Source organism: Oncorhynchus keta, unplaced genomic scaffold (assembly GCF_023373465.1).
Source record: "Oncorhynchus keta strain PuntledgeMale-10-30-2019 unplaced genomic scaffold, Oket_V2 Un_contig_4244_pilon_pilon, whole genome shotgun sequence".
In the NCBI taxonomy this organism is placed as follows: Eukaryota; Metazoa; Chordata; class Actinopteri; order Salmoniformes; family Salmonidae; genus Oncorhynchus; species Oncorhynchus keta.
In genome coordinates this window covers 50,001-66,427 of record NW_026287664.1, presented here as the reverse complement: position 1 = coordinate 66,427, position 16,427 = coordinate 50,001, and the positions used below count along the sequence as shown (strand labels likewise).

General features: G+C 45.2%; 1 pseudogene; it reads left to right on the top strand.

Annotated features, from left to right (window-relative positions):
• The first annotated feature begins 3,353 nt into the window (after positions 1–3,353).
• LOC127924535 (ATP-binding cassette sub-family C member 12-like) overlaps positions 3,354–16,427 on the top strand; it is a 61,521-nt pseudogene continuing 48,447 nt past the window's right edge.

Sequence of the window (16,427 nt, the reverse complement as noted above, 5' to 3'; positions counted from 1 at the left end):
CCAGGACATGTCTAGTGTTTGTCCTCTGACAGCAACTCAGGACATGTCCAGTGTTTGTCCTCTGACATGCTCAGGACATGTCTAGTGTTTGTCCTCTGACAACAGCTCCAGGACATGTCTAGTGTTTGTCCTCTGACAACAGCTCCAGGACATGTCTAGTGTTTGTCCTCTGACAACAGCTCCAGGACATGTCTAGTGTTTGTCCTCTGTCAACAGCTCCAGGACATGTCTAGTGTTGTCCTCTGACAACAGCTCAACAGCTCTAGGCTGTCCTCTGTCAACAGCTCAGGACATGTCTAGTGTTTTGTCCTCTGACAACAGCTCAGGACATGTCTAGTGTTTGTCCTCTGACAACAGCTCAGGACATGTCTAGTGTTTGTCCTCTGACAACAGCTCCAGGACATGTCTAGTGTTTGTCCTCTGACAACACATGCTCCAGTGTTTGTCACTCTGGCAGCTCCAGGACATGTCTAGTGTTTGTCCTCTGACAACAGCTCCAGGACATGTCTAGTGTTTGTCCTCTGACAACAGCTCCAGGACATGTCTAGTGTTTGTCCTCTGACAACAGCTCCAGGACATGTCTAGTGTCCTCTGACAACAGCTCAGGACATGTCTAGTGTTTGTCCTCTGACAACAGCTCCAGGACATGTCTAGTGTTTGTCCTCTGACAACAGCTCCAGGACATGTCTAGTGTTTGTCCTGACAACAGCTCCAGGACATGCCTAGTGTCTGTCCTCTGACAACAGCTCCAGGACATGTCTAGTGTTTGTCCTCTGACAACAGCTCCAGGACATGTCTAGTGTTTGTCCTCTGACAACAGCTCCAGGACATGTCTAGGCTTTGTCCTCTGTCAACAGCTCCAGGACATGTCTGGCTTTGTCCTCTGTCAACAGCTCCAGGACATGTCTAGTGTTTGTCCTCTGACAACAGCTCCAGGACATGTCTAGTGTTTGTCCTCTGACAACAGCTCCAGGACATGTCTAGTGTTTGTCCTCTGGCAACAGCTCAGGACATGTCTAGTGTTTGTCCTCTGACAACAGCTCCAGGACATGTCTAGTGTTTGTCCTCTGACAACAGCTCCAGGACATGTCTAGTGTTTGTCCTCTGACAACAGCTCCAGGACATGTCTAGTGTTTGTCCTCTGACAACAGCTCCAGGACATGACTAGTGTTTGTCCTCTGACAACAGCTCTCAGGACATGTCTAGTGTTTGTCCTCTGTCAAGCAGCTCCAGGACATGTCTAGTGTTTGTCCTCTGACAACCAGCTCCAGGACATGCCTAGTGTGTTTGTCCTCTGACAACAGCTCCAGGACATGTCTAGTGTTTGTCCTCTGACAACAGCTCAGGACATGTCTAGTGTTTGTCCTCTGACAACAGCTCCAGGACATGTCTAGTGTTTGTCCTCTGACAACAGCTCCAGGACATGTCTAGTGTTTGTCCTCTGACAACAGCTCCAGGACATGTCTAGTGTCTGTCCTCTGTCAACAGCTCCAGGACATGTCTAGTGTTTGTCCTCTGACAACAGCTCCAGGACATGTCTAGGCTTTGTCCTCTGTCAACAGCTCCAGGACATGTCTAGTGTTTGTCCTCTGACAACAGCTCCAGGACATGTCTAGTGTTTGTCCTCTGACAACAGCTCCAGGACATGTCTAGTGTCTGTCCTCTGTCAACAGCTCCAGGACATGTCTAGTGTTTGTCCTCTGTCAACAGCTCCAGGACATGCTCTAGTGTCTGTCCTCTGACAACAGCTCCAGGACATGTCTAGTGTTTGTCCTCTGGCAACAGCTCCAGGACATGTCTAGTGTTTGTCCTCTGACAACAGCTCCAGGACATGTCTAGTGTTTGTCCTCTGACAACAGCTCCAGGACATGTCTTGTGTTTGTCCTCTGACAACAGCTCCAGGACATGTCTAGTGTTTGTCCTCTGACAACAGCTCCAGGACATGCCTAGTGTTTGTCCTCTGTCAACAGCTCCAGGACATGTCTAGTGTTTGTCCTCTGACAACAGCTCCAGGACATGTCTAGTGTTTGTCCTCTGACAACAGCTCCAGGACATGTCTAGTCTTTGTCCTCTGTCAACAGCTCCAGGACATGTCTAGTGTTTGTCCTCTGACAACAGCTCCAGGACATGTCTAGTGTTTGTCCTCTGACAACAGCTCCAGGACATGTCTAGTGTTTGTCCTCTGACAACAGCTCCAGGACATGTCTAGTGTTTGTCCTCTGACAACAGCTCCAGGACATGTCTAGGCTTTGTCCTCTGTCAACAGCTCCAGGACATGTCTAGTGTTTGTCCTCTGACAACAGCTCCAGGACATGTCTAGTGTTTGTCCTCTGACAACAGCTCCAGGACATGTCTAGTGTTTGTCCTCTGACAACAGCTCCAGGACATGTCTAGTGTTTGTCCTCTGACAACAGCTCCAGGACATGTCTAGTCTTTGTCCTCTGACAACAGCTCCAGGACATGTCTAGTGTCTGTCCTCTGACAACAGCTCCAGGACATGTCTAGTCTTTGTCCTCTGACAACAGCTCCAGGACATGCCTAGTGTTTGTCCTCTGACAACAGCTCCAGGACATGCCTAGTGTTTGTCCTCTGACAACAGCTCCAGGACATGCCTAGTGTTTGTCCTCTGACAACAGCTCCAGGGACATGTCTAGTGTTTGTCCTCTGACAACAGCTCCAGGACATGTCTAGTGTTTGTCCTCTGACAACAGCTCCAGGACATGTCTAGTATTTGTCCTCTGACAACAGCTCCAGGACATGTCTAGTATTTGTCCTCTGACAACAGCTCCAGGACCTAGTGTGGTCTCTCTCTCTCTCTGCCATCTTGTTTCCTGTGATTTTGTTGTCGTCTTTGATTCTGCCATTGAAGCTTGGGGTACATTTGTCCCCTCCTTGGTTACAATACCTTGGTTCTGCCCCTCCTTGGTTACAATACACTCTTTGATGGTACATTTGTCCCCTCCCTTGGTTACAATACACTCTTTGGTGGTACATTTGTCCCCTCCTTGGTTACAATACACTCTTTGATGGTACATTTGTCCCCTCCTTGGTTACAATACACTCTTTGGTGGTACATTTGTCCCCTCCTTGGTTACAATACACTCTTTGATGGTACATTTGTCCCCTCCTTGGTTACAATACACTCTTTGATGGTACATTTGTCCTCCTTGGTTACAATACACTTTTGATGGTACATTTGTCCCTCCTTGGTTACAATACACTCTTTGATGGTACATTTGATATAAAGGCTTGTTATACTGTAATGGTCTCTCTCCCTCTCCTCCTTTCTCCATGTACAGAGGAAAATAAGTGATAGTGTTATATGGAATTATGAATCTACTGCCACCATGGAGATGAATCCAGAGGGCCTACCTTCCTGGACTACAGGGACGAGGGACCCCTCCCAACAAACACCTCAAGTACCACACCAGCCTGCAGAACATGATCCTATTCCGCTTTCAAACAAGTACGCCCCCAACTACACACCCCTACCCCATAATATCAATAATAACCCCTAACCCTAATAACCCTAACCCTAATAACCCCTAACCCTAATAACCCCTAACACCTAACCTAACCCTAACCCATAATAACCCTAACCCTAATAATTTCTTAACCCTTAATAAATTCCTAACCCCTAACCTCTAACCCCTAACCTAACCCATAATAACCCTAACCCCTTAAATTTATAATAACCCTACCCTCTATACTTACCCCTAATAACCCTACCCTCTAACCCTAACCCTAACCCCTAACCCATATAACCCTAACCCTAACCCCAACCCATAATAACCTAATACCTAACACCTAACACCTAACACCTAACCTCCTAATAACTTGCACTTTAACCTAACACTTAAATTTCCTAACACTAACCTAATAACCTTAACCCTAACCCCTAACCCATAATAACCTTGAACCCTTAACCCTAATAACCCTAACCCCAACACCTAACCCATAATACCCTAACCCATAATACCCTAACCCATAATAACCCTAACCCATAATACCCTAAGCCCTAACCCATACTACCCCTAACCCATAATACCCCTAACCCATAATACTAACCTATAAATTCATAATAAAACCCTAACCCATAATACCCCTAACCCTAACCCATAATAACCCTAACCCATAATACCCCCTAACCCCTAACCCATAATAACCCTAACCCATAATACCCTAACCCATAATAACCCCTAACCCATAATAACCCTAACCCATAATAATTCCTAACCCATAATAACCTAACCCATAATAACCCTAACCCCATAAAAATTCTAACCCTATAATAACCCTAACCCATAATAATAACCCTAACCCATAATACCCCTAACCCATAACCCATAATAACCTAACCCATAATAACCTAACCCTAACCCATAATAACCCTAACCCATAATACCCATAACCCATAATACCCCTAACCCCTAACCCATAATAACCCTAACCCATAATACCCCTAACCCTAACCCATAATAACCCTAACCCATAATACCCTAACCCCTGACCCATAATAACCCTAACCCATAATAACCCTAACCCATAATCCCCTAAGCCCTAACCCATAATACCCTAACCCATAATACCCCTAACCCCTAACCCATAATAACCCTAACCCATAATACCCCAAGCCCTAACCCATAATAACCCTAACCCATAATACCCCTAAGCCCTAACCATTACTACCCCTAACCCATAATACCCATAACCCATAATACCCCTAACCCCTAACCCATAATAACCCATAATACCCCTAACCCCTAACCCATAATGACCCTAACCCATAATACCCCTAACCCATAATACCCCTAACCCCTAACCCATAATAACCCTAACCCATAATACCCCTAAGCCCTAACCCATAATAACCCTAACCCATAATACCCCTAAGCCCTAACCATTACTACCCCTAACCCATAATACCCCTAACCCATAATACCCCTAACCCATAACCCATAATAACCCTAACCCATAATACCCCTAACCCCTAACCCATAATAACCCTAACCCATAATACCCCTAACCCTAACCCATAATAACCTAACCCATAATACCCTAACCCATAATAACCCTAACCCATAATAACCCTAACCCATAATAACCCTAACCCATAATAACCCTAACCCATAATACCCCTAACCCCTAACCCATAATACCCCTAACCCATAACCCATAATAACCCTAACCCATAATAACCCTAACCCCTAACCCATAATAACCCTAACCCATAATACCCATAACCCATAATACCCTAACCCCTAACCCATAATACCCCTAACCCATAATACCCTAACCCCTAACCCATAATAACCCTAACCCATAATACCCTAACCCCTGACCCATAATAACCCTAACCCATAATACCCCTAACCCCTAACCCATAACCCTAACCCATAATGCCCTAAGCCCTAACCCATAATACCCTAACCCATAATACCCCTAACCCCTAACCCATAATAACCCTAACCCATAATACCCTAAGCCCTAACCCATAATAACCCTAACCCATAATACCCTAAGCCCTAACCATTACTACCCCTAACCCATAATACCCATAACCCATAATACCCTAACCCCTAACCCATAATAACTCTAACCCATAATACCCTAACCCCTAACCCATAATAACCCTAACCCATAATACCCCTAACCCCTAACCCATAATAACACTAACCCATAATGCCCCTAACCCGATCCCATAATACCCCTAACTCCTAACCCATAATACCCCTAACCCATAATACCCTAACCCCTAACCCATAATACCGCTAACCCCAAACCCATAATACCCCTAACCCCTAACCCATAATAACCCTAACCCATAATAACCCTAACCCATAATACCCCTAACCCATAATACCCCTAACCCATAATAACCCCTAACCCCTATCCCATAATACCCCTAACCCATAATACCCTAACCCATAATAACCCTAACCCATAATATCCCTAAGCCCTAACCCATACTACCCCTAACCCATAATACCCTAACCCATAATACCCTAACCTATAACCCATAATAACCCTAACCCATAATACCCTGGCCCCTAACCCATAATAACCCTAACCCATAATACCCCTAACCCCTAACCCATAATAAACCCTAACCCATAATGCCCTAACCCATAATAACCCTAACCCATAATAACCCTAACCCATAATAACCCTAACCCATAATAACCCCAACCCATAAAACCCCTAACCCCTAACCCATAATAACCCTAACCCATAATAACCCTAACCCCTAACCCATAATACCCTAACCCATAACCCATAATAACCCTAACCATAATAACTCCTAACCCCTAACCCATAATAACCCTAACCCATAATACCCATAACCCATAATACCCCTAACCCCTAACCCATAATAACCCTAACCCATAATGCCCCTAACCCCTAACCCATAATAACCCCAACCCATAATACCCTAACCCCCGACCCATAATAACCCTAACCCATAATAACCCTAACCCATAATCCCCAAGCCCAACCCATAATACCCTAACCCATAATACCCCTAACCCCTAACCCATAATAATTTAACCCATAATACCCATAAGCCCTAACCCATAATAACCCTAACCCATAATACCCCTAAGCCCTAACCATTACTACCCCTAACCCATAATACCCATAACCCATAATACCCCTAACCCCTAACCCAAAATAACCCATAATACCCCTAACCCATAATGACCCTAACCCATAATACCCCTAACCCATAATACCCCTAACCCCTAACCCATAATAACCCTAACCCATAATACCCCTAAGCCCTAACCATTACTACCCCTAACCCATAATACCCATAACCCATAATACCCCTAACCCCTAACCCATACTAACCCCTAACCCATAATAACCCTAATCCATAATACCCCTAACCCCTAACCCATAATAACCCTAACCCATAATACCCCTAACCCCTAACCCATAATACCCATAACCCTGACCCATAATAACCCTAACCCATAATAACCCTAACCCATAATACCCCTAAGCCCTAACCCATAATACCCCTGCCCATAATACCCCTAACCCCTAACCCATAATAACCTAACCCATAATACCCCTAAGCCCTAACCCATAATAACCCTAACCCATAATACCCCTAAGCCCTAACCATTACTACCCCTAACCCATAATACCCATAACCCATAATACCCCTAACCCCTAACCCATAATAACCCTAACCCATAATACCCCTAACCCTTAACCCATAATACCCATAACCCTGACCCATAATAACCCTAACCCATAAGAACCCTAACCCATAATACCCTAAGCCCTAACCCATAATAACCCTAACCCATAATACCCCTAACCCTTAACCCATAATACCCATAACTCCCTGACCCATAATAACCTAACCCATAATACCCCTAACCCCTATCCCATAATACCCCTAACCCCTAACCCATAATACCCCTAACCCATAATACCCCTAACCCCTAACCCATAATACCCTAACCCCTAACCCATAATACCCCTAACCCATAATACCCCTAACCCCTAACCCATAATACCCCTAACCCATAATAACCCCTAACCCCTAACCCATAATACCCCTAACCCATAATACCCTAAGCCCTAACCCATACTACCCCTAACCCATAATACCCCTAACCCATAATACCCCTAACCCATAACCCATAATAACCCTAACCCATAATACCCCTAACCCCTAACCCATAATAACCCTAACCCATAATACCCCTAACCCCTAACCCATAATAACCCTAACCCATAATAACCCTAACCCATAATAACCCTAACCCATAATAACCCTAACCCATAATAACCCTAACCCATAATACCCCTAACCCCTAACCCATAATACCCCTAACCCATAACCCATAATAACCCTAACCCATAATAACCCTAACCCCCTAACCCATAATAACCCTAACCCATAATACCCTAACCCCTAACCCATAATACCCATAACCCTGACCCATAATAACCTAACCCATAATAACCCTAACCCATAATACCCTAAGCCCTAACCCATAATACCCCTAACCCATAATACCCCTAACCCCTAACCCATAATAACCTAACCCATAATACCCTAAGCCCTAACCCATAATAACCCTAACCCATAATACCCCTAAGCCCTAACCATTACTACCCCTAACCCATAATACCCATAACCCATAATACCCCCTAACCCCTAACCCATAATAACCCTAACCCATAATACCCTAACCCTTAACCCATAATACCCATAACCCTGACCCATAATAACCCTAACCCATAAGAACCCTAACCCATAATACCCCTAAGCCCTAACCCATAATAACCCTAACCCATAATACCCCTAACCCTTAACCCATAATACCCATAACCCTGACCCATAATAACCTAACCCATAATACCCCTAACCCCTATCCCATAATACCCCTAACCCCTAACCCATAATACCCTAACCCATAATACCCCTAACCCCTAACCCATAATACCCCCTAACCCCTAACCCATAATACCCCTAACCCATAATACCCCTAACCCCAACCCATAATACCCCTAACCCATAATAACCCCTAACCCCTAACCCATAATACCCCTAACCCATAATAACCCTAACCCATAATACCCCTAAGCCCTAACCCATACTACCCTAACCCATAATACCCCTAACCCATAATACCCCTAACCCATAACCCATAATAACCCTAACCCATAATACCCTAACCCCTAACCCATAATAACCCTAACCCATAATACCCCTAACCCCCAACCCATAATAACCCTAACCCATAATAACCCTAACCCATAATAACCCTAACCCATAATAACCCTAACCCATAATAACCCTAACCCATAATACCCCTAACCCCTAACCCATAATACCCCTAACCCATAACCCATAATAACCCTAACCCATAATAACCCTAACCCCTAACCCATAATAACCCTAACCCATAATACCCATAACCCATAATACCCCTAACCCCTAACCCATAATAACCCTAACCCATAATACCCCTAACCCCTAACCCATAATAACCCTAACCCATAATACCCCTAACCCTGACCCATAATAACCCTAACCCATAATACCCCCTAACCCCTAACCCATAATAACCCTAACCCATAATCCCCTAAGCCCTAACCCATAATACCCCTAACCCATAATACCCCCTAACCTAACCCATAATAACCTAACCCATAATACCCTAAGCCCTAACCCATAATACCCTAACCCTAACCCATAATAACCCTAACCCATAATACCCCTAAGCCCTAACCCATAATAACCCTAACCCATAATACTAAGCCCTAACCCATAATAACCCTAACCCATAATACCCCTATGCCCTAACCATTACTACCCCTAACCCATAATACCCATAACCCATAATACCCCTAACCCCAACCCATAATAACCCCTAACCCCTAACCCCTAATAACCTAATCCATAATACCCCTAACCCCTAACCCATAATAACCCTAACCCATAATGCCCTAACCCCTAACCCATAATACCCATAACCCTGACCCATAATAACCTAACCCATAATAAACCTAACCAAAATACCCCTAAGCCCTAACCCATAATACCCCTAACCCATAATAACCCTAACCCATAATACCCCTAAGCCCTAACCCATAATAACCCTAACCCATAATACCCCTAAGCCCTAACCATTACTACCCCTAACCCATAATACCCATAACCCATAATACCCCTAACCCCTAACCCATAATAACCTAACCCATAATACCCCTAACCATTAACCCATAATAACCCTAACCCATAATGCCCTAACCCTAACCCATAATAACCCTAACCCATAATACCCCTAACCCTATCCCATAATACCCCCTAACCCTAACCCATAATACCCCTAACCCATAATACCCCTACCCCTAACCCATAATACCCCTAACCCCTAACCCATAATACCCCTAACCCCTAACCCATAATACCCCTAACCCATAATACCCCTAACCCCTAACCCATAATACCCCTAACCCATAATAACCCTAACCCCTATCCCATAATACCCCTAACCCATAATACCCTAACCCATAATAACCCTAACCCATAATACCCCTAAGCCCTAACCCATACTACCCCTAACCCATAATACCCCTAACCCATAATACCCCTAACCCATAACCCATAATAACCCTAACCCATAATACCCTAACCCTAACCCATAATAACCCTAACCCATAATACCCCTAACCCCTAACCCATAATAACCCTAAACCATAATGCCCCCTAACCCCTAACCCATAATAACCCTAACCCATAATAACCCTAACCCATAATAACCTAACCCATAATAACCCTAACCCATAATAACCCTAACCCATAATACCCCTAACCCCTAACCCATAATAACCCTAACCCATAATACCCCTAACCCATAACCCATAATAACCCTAACCCATAATACCCCTAACCCCTGACCCATAATAACCCTAACCCATAATACCCCTAACCCCTAACCCATAATACCCCTAACCCCTAACCCATAATAACCTAACCTATAATACCCCTAACCCATAATAACCCTAACCCATAATAACCCTAACCCATAATAACCCTAACCCATAATAACCCTAACCCCTAACCCATAATAACCCTAACCCATAATACCCCTAACCCATAATAACCCTAACCCATAATAACCTAACCCATAATAACCTAACCCATAATAACCCTAACCCATAATACCCCTAACCCCTAACCCATAATAACCCTAACCCATAATACCCCTAACCCATAACCCATAATACCCCTAACCCATAACCCATAATAACCCTAACCCATAATACCCCTAACCCCTGACCCATAATAACCCTAACCCATAATACCCTAAGCCCTAACCCATAATACCCTAAACCATAATACCCCTAACCCCTAACCCATAATAACCCTAACCCATAATACCCCATACAACAGTGTCTATAATAGTTGTTGCAGCCTGATGTTGTCTGTCTCTGTCCAGGTCCAACCCCATGGACGATGCGGGCTTCTTCTCCTTCACCTCGTTTGCCTGGATGACTCCCATGATGTGGAGCCTGTTCAGGAACCGACTGGACAAGAGCTCCTTGTCTCTGTCTTCTCATGATGGGGCCGAAACCAATGGGAAAAGGTGGGGACTCATTGTGTTAACCCTAGTTAGCCCACGGAGCTAATGCCTAGGCATTGTCTGTCAATGGGAAAAGGTGGGGACTCATTATGTTAACCCTAGTTAGCCCACTGAGCTAATGCCTAGGCATTGTCTGTCAATGGGAAGAGGTGGGACTCATTATGTTAACCCTAGTTAGCCCACTGAGCTAATGCCTAGGCATTGTCTGTCAATGGGAAGAGGTGGGACTCATTATGTTAACCCTAGTTAGCCCACGGGCTAATGCCTAGGCATTGTCTGTCAATGGGAGAAGGTGGGGACTCATTATGTTAACCCTAGTTAGCCCACTGAGCTAATGCCTGGGCATTGTCTGTCAATGGGAAGAGGTGGGGACTCATTGTGTTAACCTAGTTAGCCCACTGAGCTAATGCCTAGGCATTGTCTGTCAATGGGAAGAGGTGGGACTCATTATGTTAACCTAGTTAGCCCACTGAGCTAATGCCTAGGCATTGTCTGTCAATGGGAGAAGGTGGGGACTCATTATGTTAACCCTAGTTAGCCCACGGAGCTAATGCCTGGGCATTGTCTGTCAATGGAAGAGGTGGGGACTCATTGTGTTAACCCTAGTTAGCCCACGGAGCTAATGCCTAGGCATTGTCTGTCAATGGGAAGAGGTGGGGACTCATTATGTTAACCCTAGTTAGCCCACTGAGCTAATGCCTAGGCATTGTCTGTCAATGGGTAGAGGTGGGGACTCATTATGTTAACCCTAGTTAGCCCACGGAGCTAATGCCTGGGCATTGTCTGTCAATGGGAAGAGGTGGGACTCATTATGTTAACCCTAGTTAGCCCACTGAGCTAATGCCTAGGCATTGTCTGTCAATGGGTAGAGGTGGGGACTCATTATGTTAACCCTAGTTAGCCCACTGAGCTAATGCCTAGGCATTGTCTGTCAATGGGAAGAGGTGGGGACTCATTATGTTAACCCTAGTTAGCCCACTGAGCTAATGCCTAGGCATTGCGTGTCAATGGGTAGAGGTGGGGACTCATTATGTTAACCCTAGTTAGCCCACGGAGCTAATGCCTGGGCATTGTCTGTCAATGGGAAGAGGTGGGACTCATTATGTTAACCCTAGTTAGCCCACTGAGCTAATGCCTAGGCATTGTCTGTCAATGGGTAGAGGTGGGGACTCATTATGTTAACCCTAGTTAGCCCACTGAGCTAATGCCTAGGCATTGTCTGTCAATGGGAAGAGGTGGGGACTCATTATGTTAACCTTAGTTAGCCCACTGAGCTAATGCCTAGGCATTGTCTGTCAATGGGAGAAAGTGGGGACTCATTATGTTAACCTAGTTAGCCCACTGAGCTAATGCCTAGGCATTGTCTGTCAATGGGTAGAGGTGGGGACTCATTATGTTAACCTAGTTAGCCCACTGAGCTAATGCCTAGGCATTGTCTGTCAATGGGTAGAGGTGGGGACTCATTATGTTAACCCTAGTTAGCCCACTGAGCTAATGCCTAGGCATGGTCTGTCAATGGGAAGAGGTGGGACTCATTATGTTAACCTAGTTAGCCCACTGAGCTAATGCCTAGGCATTGTCTGTCAATGGGAAGAGGTGGGACTCATTGTGAATGTGGGACTCGCACCATGAATCTATAACCAACCGGGTTTTGAATCGTGTTAGCCCACTGAGCTAAAGCCCTGGACTTATCTGTCAATGGGAAAATGTTTGTCTATGACAATGAATGTGATATGGACTGGGTATCGAACACAGGTTAGCATGCCTAAAGACTGTGTTAGCCCACTGAGGTAAAGGTGATATCTGTGACAGTTTAGTCAACTCTCCAGGTTTCAGACAGGGTTAGTCCACTGAGGTAAAGGTGATATCTGTGAGAGTATAGTCAACTCTTCAGGTTTCAGACAGGGTTAGTCCACTGAGGTAAAGGTGTTATCTGTGAGAGTATAGTCAACTCTTCAGGTTTCAGACAGGGTTAGCCCACTGAGGTAAATCCTAGGTGTTATCTGTGAGAGTATAGTCACATCGTCAGGGTTTCAGACAGGGTTAGTCCACTGAGGTAAATCCTAGGTGTTATCTGTGAGAGTATAGTCACATCGTCAGGGTTTCAGACAGGGTTAGTCCACTGAGGTAAATCCTAGGTGTTATCTGTGAGAGTATAGTCAACTCTTCAGGTTTCAGACAGGGTAAGTCCACTGAGGTAAATCCTAGGTGTTATCTGTGAGAGTATAGTCACATCGTCAGGGTTTCAGACAGGGTTAGTCCACTGAGGTAAAGGTGATATCTGTGAGAGTATAGTCACATCGTCAGGGTTTCAGACAGGGTTAGTCCACTGAGGTAAAGGTGATATCTGTGAGAGTATAGTCAACTCTTCAGGTATCAGACAGGGTTAGTCCACTGAGGTAAAGGTGTTATCTGTGAGAGTATAGTCAACTCTTCAGGTTTCAGACAGGGTTAGTCCACTGAGGTAAAGGTGTTATCTGTGAGAGTATAGTCACATCGTCAGGGTTTCAGACAGGGTTAGTCCACTGAGGTAAAGGTGATATCTGTGAGAGTATAGTCAACTCTTCAGGTTTCAGACAGGGTTAGCCCACTGAGGTAAAGGTGTTATCTGTGAGAGTTTAGTCAACTCTTCAGGTTTCAGACAGGGTTAGCCCACTGAGGTAAAGGTGTTATCTGTGAGAGTTTAGTCAACTCTTCAGGTTTCAGACAGGGTTAGTCCACTGAGGTAAAGGTGATATCTGTGAGAGTATAGTCAACTCTTCAGGTTTCAGACAGGGTTAGCCCACTGAGGTAAAGGTGATATCTGTGAGAGTATAGTCAACTCTTCAGGTTTCAGACAGGGTTAGCCCACTGAGGTAAAGGTGTTATCTGTGAGAGTATAGTCAACTCTTCAGGTTTCAGACAGGGTTAGTCCACTGAGGTAAAGGTGATATCTGTGAGAGTATAGTCAACTCTTCAGGTTTCAGACAGGGTTAGTCCACTGAGGTAAAGGTGATATCTGTGAGAGTATAGTCACATCGTCAGGGTTTCAGACAGGGTTAGTCCACTGAGGTAAAGGTGATATCTGTGAGAGTTTAGTCAACTCTTCAGGTTTCAGACAGGGTTAGTCCACTGAGGTAAAGGTGATATCTGTGAGAGTATAGTCAACTCTTCAGGTTTCAGACAGGGTTAGTCCACTGAGGTAAAGGTGATATCTGTGAGAGTATAGTCAACTCTTCAGGTTTCAGACAGGGTTAGCCCACTGAGGTAAAGGTGATATCTGTGAGAGTATAGTCACATCGTCAGGGTTACTCATCATAAACATGTGATGTAGCACATCACATTTGCCCATAAATGGGGAAGTAAACTGTTTAAATATGAATTTAAAATTATAATTAAACGTTTGTTTATTTGCCCCCCTGTCACCCTGTGCTTGGCAACGGTGTGTTTGGTTGAGCTCTGTGAGTTGTCTGTGACAGAAAAAGGACAGCATTTGATGAACTCTTCTTCCTCTGTAGGTTTGAGAGGCTTTGGGAGGAAGAGGTAGCTAAGGTGGTACTAGAGAGAGCTCTGTGAGTTGTCTGTGACAAAACTCTTCTTCCTCTGTAGGTTTGCGAGGCTTTGGGAGGAAGAGGTAACTAAGGTGGGACTAGAGAAAGCTTCTTTAGGTTCGAGAGGCTTTGGGAGGAAGAGGTAGCTAAGGTGGGACTAGAGAAAGCTCTGTGAGTTGTCTGTGACAAAACTCTTCTTTCTCTGTAGGTTTGAGAGGCTTTGGGAGGAAGAGGTAGCTAAGGTGGGACTAAAGAAAGCTTCTGTAGGTTCGAGAGGCTTTGGGAGGAAGAGGTAGCTAAGGTGGGACTAAAGAAAGCTTCTGTAGGTTTGAGAGGCTTTGGGAGGAAGAGGTAGCTAAGGTGGGACTAAAGAAAGCTTCTGTAGGTTTGAGAGGCTTTGGGAGGAAGAGGTAGCTAAGGTGGGACTAAAGAAAGCTTCTGTAGGTTCGAGAGGCTTTGGGAGGAAGAGGTAGCTAAGGTGGGACTAAAGAAAGCTTCTGTAGGTTTGAGAGGCTTTGGGAGGAAGAGGTAGCTAAGGTGGGACTAAAGAAAGCTTCTGTAGGTTCGAGAGGCTTTGGGAGGAAGAGGTAGCTAAAGTGGGACTAGAGAAAGCTCTGTGAGTTGTCTGTGACAACTCTTCTTCCTCTGTAGGTTTGAGAGGCTTTGGGAGGAAGAGGTAACTAAAGTGGGACTAGAGAAAGCTCTGTGAGTTGTCTGTGACAAAACTCTTCTTTCTCTGTAGGTTTGAGAGGCTTTGGGAGGAAGAGGTAACTAAAGTGGGACTAGAGAAAGCTCTGTGAGTTGTCTGTGACAAAACTCTTCTTCTTCTGTAGGTTTGAGAGGCTTTGGGAGGAAGAGGTAGCTAAAGTGGGACTAGAGAAAGCTCTGTGAGTTGTCTGTGACAAAACTCTTCTTTCTCTGTAGGTTTGAGAGGCTTTGGGAGGAAGAGGTAGCTAAAGTGGGACTAGAGAAAGCTTCTTTAGGTGGAGTCTTCATGCGCTTTCAAAGAACCAGATCACTGGTGGCCTTCCTCGTCACCATCCTCTTCACACTCTCTGTGTTTATCGGACGGTCTGTGATGTCCAATTCATTCATTTCCTGCATAGATGATTCATTTAACACATTATTGGAAGTTTAAAAACAACATCTGTTTATTGATGTGTGTGTGTGTGTGTGTGTGTGTGTGTGTGTGTGTGTGTGTGTGTGTGTGTGTGTGTGTGTGTGTGTGTGTGTGTGTGTGTGTGTGTGTGTGTGTGTGTGTGTGTGTGTGTGTGTGTGTGTGTGTGTGTGTGTGTGTGTGTGTGTGTGTGTGTTCCAGGCGGTTCTGGTGTATGAGATCCTGAACTATGCAGAAACCCCTGGGTCGTCTACTCTGCTCCACGGTGTGGGTCTGTGTGTGGCTCTGTTCGTCTCAGAGTTCTCCAAAGCCTTCTTTGCCTCTCTACTGTGGGCTGTTAACCTGAGGACGGCCATCAGGGTGAAGAGTGCCTTCTCTGTCGTCGCCTTCCAGAAGATCATCTCTCTCAGATCCGTCAGCAACCTCTCTGTGGGAGAGGTACAGTCACACAGATACCATTATAATGTTCTCCTGTCTAGTGGTTAGAGTGGAGGGGAGGCAGGTAGACTAGTGGTTAGAGTGGAGGGGTGGAGGGATGGCAGGTAGACTAGTGGTTAGAGTGGAGGGACGGCAGGTAGACTAGTGGTTAGAGTGGAGGGGCGGCAGGTAGACTAGTGGTTAGAGTGGAGGGGAGGCAGGTAGACTAGTGGTTAGAGTGGAGGGGAG